We start from the raw sequence: 6916 nt of genomic DNA, 5'->3' as shown, positions 1-6916 counted from the left end.
CATTGGACGCAGAAAATGCGTTTGACAGGGTCAGCTGGGGATACCTAGAGAAACTCATGGAGGGGTTTGGGTTTAGGGGAAGGATCTTTAAAGCTATCATGGCATTATACTCCATTCCTTCTGCTAGGACTGTCGGAGAAAAATATTTGTGCCGGATGGTTTGACCTAAAGAACGGTACAAGGCAGGGGTGTCCTTTATCTCCTCTGCTCTATATTTTATCACTTGAACCTTTAGCAATTGACATCAGAGATAATACTAACATTAAGGGTTTTTACAATGCCTTAGGAGAAACAAAGATTTTGTTATATGCGGACGATACCACTATCACATTGACATCTCCTGAACTATCCCTTTCAGTTAATGCAAGAAATTAATAAATATGGTTTGGTATCTAACTATAAATTAAACATCTCAAAATCTACGGCATTGTACAAGAATATAGATCAATCCATAGTGGATAAATTGAGTGGAGAGTATGATTTTCTTTGGACTAAAAAATACATTAATTACTTAGGAATAATAATTCCTTCAAAGGTGACAAACACCATGGAAATAAATGTTATTAAGTTATTAAAACATACAAATAAAACATTGAAATTATGGAGAAAAGTGAGCATATCTTGGTGGGAGTCACTTAATCACAACTAAAATAATACAATAGAACTACAAAAGGTGGTAGGTGAGAGCATTCTAAAATTACTTTACCCTTGTACAAGTATAGCAAGCAGTCTTATTCACAATCTGCAAACAAAAGTACAGCACATATAGGGTAATAACGCAACACACAAATGGGTTAAAAAACAGTAACTGGTTCAACTCACATGGTTATGAGCCACTTATTCAAGCTGGCTCAGACTAACAGCATATCTTATAATTGATTGTATTTGGCACTCCAAACTTGTTCCCCTCTGTGGTCCTTAGATGTTTCCAGTTCCAATTTGACTCAGGATACAATTGATATAAAATCAATATTTATTAGACACACAATGAGTAATTAAAAAGTAAAGAATAATACTTTACACAAGAGAGTCCAAATCTCATACACAACAACTCAACGCGTTTCGGCAATATAGCCTTTTGCAAGAGTTCAAAATTTTGAACTCTTGAAAAAGGCTATATTGCCGAAACGCGTCGAGTAATTTTCCTAATATAAAACTTGGATATTATGCAAATATAGTAAAACACCTATATAAATTACAAGAAAAACATATGACAATAGACCCCTGGTATTTGATTGAAGCAGAGGCTACTAAGACTTGCAATTTGGAGTATTACTTATGATTTAATAGCAATAACAAGTGTACAGAGCTTCTTATGGATAAATCATTAATTCTATCCCAACTACTACAAGCATGGGAGGAGATTAAAAAAGTTTTAGGAATAGTTCAGTATATTCCAAAAACCTGTAAACTTATTGTATTAGAACAGAATATTAAAGACTTATCTCTAAAATATTGGCCAAATAAAGATCTCATTACTATCTCAAAAATAATGAAAGAAGATAAGATAATTACATTCCAAGAGTTGATAACAGAATTTCATGTTCCAAATCGAGAAGTCTTCACATATTTAAGAATAAAAAACTTTTTGGAAGTAAATGTTTTGAAATCTTCTTCCCAATTTTCACGCTATATAGAAAATATCTTTAATTATAACCAGGTGAATAAAGTCACCTCCAAAGCAAATCTCCTTCTCGATTCGCTTAATGATAATCCAGTGAAAATAATAAACTCTTGGGAACAAGATCTGAAAACAAGTATATCTATAGAAGAATGGTGTTCTTCCTTGAATCAAACATATAAAAATGTACACTGTTTGAATCTGTCGGAATGCCATTTTAAAATTATGAATAAATGGTATTTAACTCCAAAGAAGCTAGCAAAAATGTACCAAGAGTATAATCCCTCGTGCTGGAGATGTGGCAGTGATATAGGATCTTTCATACATATATGGTGGTCCTGTCCCTGTCTCAAAAATAATCTGGACATGGGTTTTTGATCTTTACTATGTTTTGACAGGAATAAAGTTAACCTTTTCTCCTTTAATTGCGTCACTGCACGTAAAGTGGAATCTAACATCAAGCAATGATATTTGTATTGCTATTCATTGTTTTATAGCTATGAAAATGATTATAGCTAGAAACTGGAGGTCCTCCTTGCCTATTCAAAGGCATCATAGTCTCACTCAAATTAAGACACAACTTATATTACTAATAGTAGGAAAATTGTCGAATATGAAAATTGGTTAAACAAATTGTCAACTTTATAATGATTCGCTGAACTTAAAAGAACTTATGACAGAATTTAAAAGGAAATACAATTAACTGGATCAAATAAGTTTTACTCTGCCTTGTCGAGAATGTTTGGATGAATGCTATAAAAATATGTAATGATATGTTTATTATGTGTTTGTTTTTAAGATTGTAATATTAAGATGCTGTGAGTTTTCTATGTATAATTATATACGTTAAAAAATTAAATAAAGAAATATTATAAAAAAAAAAAAAGCATCAAAAAAATTCAAAACAAAATTATTCAAATGCAGTTTGTCTCTTGCTATATACAGGTGATACTGGAAAAATTAGAATATCGTGCAAAAGTTCATTTATTTCAGTAATGCCATAATCATCGCACTTATGACAAATCACAACTTGAACTATCTTGCTTTGCATGTAATGCGTCTATCTCGTATATTAGTTTCTCATTTTACATTGCATTACTGAAATAAATGAACTTGTGCACAATATTCTAATTTTTCGAGTATCACCTGTATATCCTGGTTTATACACAACATGAAAAAAAACAAGTACAGTATAACACAGCTGTGAGGAGAATATGTCTTTCAATATATGTATATTTTAGGCTGCATTAATTGCATACAATCATACAAGAAAATAAGGATAGAAAACACTCCTAAGGTTGCCATAATGGTTGAGGCTTATTCATCCTCTTAATCCATATATAATAAAAAAAAGTGAAACTAATCCTATAGAATTAGAGAGACATTATAATTAAAAAATAAAATTAAAAAATATATATCAGATATACCTCTTATAATATGGAAAGATTGGTATAGAATGAGGAAAAATATTTCTATATACACCAGTATTCAATTATGTACATTTTATAATGTTAACATGGAATATATCACAGATGGTGTATATTTAAAAACACCTCCAACCCCCTTATCTTATCTATTTCTGTTGACATGAGATTTATTCTATATAATCCTTATTTACAGAGACAGTTAGGTTTTGTTATCATTAATTATATCTATTATTGAAAAGGCCTTGCACTTTTTTAAAAAAAACATAGGATGTGAACACAATAGACCGACAAGAATAATACATCATCCTCCGAATTTGTGCTATTATATATATATATATATATACGCAGAATCTTCCTATTACGTAGAAAAAGAGAGAATCACAGGATTATAAAATTATCACACAAAATACAATACATCAGGACTACCAGATCTGAAGTACAGTGTGGGTAATATTCATATATCAAAGGAAGTGACAGATCTCAAAATCCCCATTTAAACCTCTAGGGAATAACAATTTTAATTTAAACACCCATCTCATTTCTTGTTGAGCAAGTTTCTTGTCCAGATCTTCCCCTCTCCAATTTCTGTTCACCTTTTCAATTCCACGGATTTGAAGTTTAGTGGGGTGCTCCTTAAACCATTTTTTTATGTTCCTTAAATGTTCCTCAATACGAACATGTACTGTAAAAAGACTGGGCATACCCCATTTGCAATACCTTGGGTTGTCTACTTTTGCATAATATCATGGGGGTAATTTTCATTCCTGGGCTATTTTACTCGTGAGACTTCACTGAATACAAATATGTGCATTTTGTTGCAGTAACAGCTAACAGTATTATGATATTCACAGTTAAAATGCCACGCAGAAGTAAAATTTTATTTTAAAGATTTTTAATTTTTCAATTTTTTTTACATTGTATTCATATTAAATTATTTTAAATACATAAATATTTGATGTGACATGAAATTCCAGTTTTTCCTGAACAAAATGATATATAATAAGTGTGGGTGCACTTAATATGAAAGAGGCGAATTACGCCTGAACAGACATGTAGTCAGATTCAAGGTTTTGTTTACGTTTTGTTTTGATCACAACTTGTACAACTGGCTCAGTCCTTAACCCCTTAACGACTAGTGACGGACAAGGTCCGTCACTATGGGGAAACCCTTAACGACGAGTGACGGACCTCGTCCGTCACGCGGTAAAATTAACCCCAGATCGCGGGGTTAATGGTGCTCCGGTCTGCCTCTGTATTACAGGCAGACCGGGAGCACCGAATCCGGCTGCCCCAGCACATGTGCCCGCTATACTCACCTCCGCCTCCCTGCACTTCCGGGTTCACTGTGAAGTGCAGGGAGCCGGATCTTCAGTGATCCTGCCCCCTGTTGGATAAAAAATAAAGTAAAATTAAAATCCCACCCCCCTTTACCCAGTTTAATAAAAAATTAACCCCTTCCCTGCCAATTGATCACTGACTACAGTGATCAATTGGCAGGGTTTGCATTTTACTATGATCGGATTTTTTTTTTAACCCCTGAGGTTTAATTCTTTTTTTTTTTAACCCTCAGGGGTTAAATTTATTTTATTAATTAATTTAAATATTTTAAAATTATAAATTTAGCTAGCTGGGGAGGGTGGAAGTTAGTGGGGAATTGGGGGATTTAGTGTTAGGCTAACTAGGGGTTAATGTTAAAAAAAGTTTAAAAATAAGCTTTAAAAAGTAAAAAAATTAAGTTAAAAAAGTTTTAGTAACGTTTAAGTAAATTTTTTTTTTAAAAAAAACCTTTACCCAGTCCAAATAAAAATTAACCCCTTCCCTGCCTGTCGATCACTGCCTACAGTGATCAAAATACAGATCACAGTATTATACTGCGATCTAATTTTTTTTAACCCCTGACGATTAACTTTTATTTATTTTTTAACCCTCAGGGGTTCAATTTATTTAATTAACTAATTTAAATATTGTATAATTAAATATTTTGCTAGCTGGGGTGGGTGGGAGTTATGGGAAAATGGGGAATTTATTGTTAGTGCTGCTTACTGCTAGTTAGGGGTTAACGGTAAAAAAAAAAAAGCTTAGAAAAATTTTAAATCTGTCAAAAAAACAGTTTTAAGAAAGTTTAGGAAACTTTAAAAAAATTAATAAGCAAAACAAAAGTTTAAAAAATAGTTTTAAAAAGTTAAAAGTTTTAAAAAGTTAAAAAACGCCAAGGTTCAAAATATGACGTTTGAATTACCCCAGGGTGTATTCTTTAATAAATAGTATGTGTTTGTGGGGAAGTTTCAATAACCAACCATCTAAACTACTCCAAATTGGAACATGGACACAGCGTAAAACTTCAAAGTTAGAAAAAAACTGAATGGCTGTGTCTCAAATGTGCCCCTTCAACATCCACATATACCTGGCAAAGGTACATACGGGGGTATTGCTGTACTCAGACCACATAGCTGAGCAACATATGAAGTATTATACAGTGGTAGTACACATAAGGTTTGCAAAATATACTGTGCAAACTCACTTTGTGTAACAAAAAGGCAGAAAAAACGCTTATTACCACTACACCTGGTACAAGCTAGCGGAAAAATGATCCCACGCTAAGGTTCAAAATAGGTCTTTTGAAATACCCTGGGATGTCTTCTTTAAGAAATGGTATGACTTTATGGGGTGTTTGGATTATATAGCCTGGTAAAATACTCTGAAATGGGACATGGGCACAGCGTGAAAATTTTAAGTTTGAAAATAAATGGAATGGCTGTGTCCCAAATGTGCCCCTCCAATGTCTACATATACCTGGCAAAGGTACATACGGGGGTATTTTTGTACTCAGCAGACATAGCTGAGCAACATATGATGTAATATACAGTGGTAGTACACATAAGGTTTGCAAAATATACTGTGCAAACTCACTTTGTGTGTCAAAAAGGCAGAAAAAACGCTTATTACCACAACACTTAGTACAAGCTAGCGGAAAAATGATCCCACGCTAAGGTTCAAAATATGCCTTTTGAAATACCCTGGGGTGTCTACTTTAAGAAATGGTAGGCCTTTGTGGGGTAGTTTGAATTTAAAACCTGCGAAGATGCTTGGAAATTGCACATAGGTCCAGCGTCAAAATTCAAAGTTCGGTAAAAACTGATATGGCTTGGTCTCCTATATGGCACTGTAGCTTCACAAAATAGTGCCAAAGATATTCATTGGGGATGTCTTTCTACTCAGAAGACTTAGCTGAGCATAATTTGGGGGTTTTGAACTTAGTGGCACATACGAAATATACAAAATGCCCAGCAAAAATGCAATCCGTATGTAAAAAAAATGCCCAAAATTATTTTTTACCACATACTTTGGCATATATTGGTGAAAAAATGGGGGCATGTTAAGGCACAATATGCACCATATGAGATACCCTGGAGTGTCTACTTTTACAAATGGTAGGGCTTTGTGTTTTTTTTTGAACAGTCAAACTGTTATAATACCCCAAATGGAAGCATAGGCTCATTAAATCCGTCTCTCAAAATTCTACTGTGAATACTGAAAAGGACAGGTCTCCTGTATGGCACTGTAGCTTCACGAAATAGTGCCAAAGACATACAATGGGGGTGTCCTTTTACTCAGAAGACTTAGCTGAGCATAATTTGGGGGGTTTGAACTTAGTGGCACATATGAAATATACAAAATGCCCAGCAAAAATGCAATCCGTATGTAAAAAATGCACAAAATAATTTTTTACCACATACTTTGGCATATATTGGTGAAAAAATGGGGGCATGTTAAGGCACAATATGCACCTTATGAGAAACCCTGGAGTGTCTACTTTTACAAATGGTAGGCCATTGTGTTTTTTTTTTTTTTGAACAGTCAAACTACT

This window comes from Pelobates fuscus, chromosome 9 (genome assembly GCF_036172605.1).
Source record: "Pelobates fuscus isolate aPelFus1 chromosome 9, aPelFus1.pri, whole genome shotgun sequence".
In the NCBI taxonomy this organism is placed as follows: Eukaryota; Metazoa; Chordata; class Amphibia; order Anura; family Pelobatidae; genus Pelobates; species Pelobates fuscus.
This window is presented reverse-complemented; position numbering follows the sequence as displayed.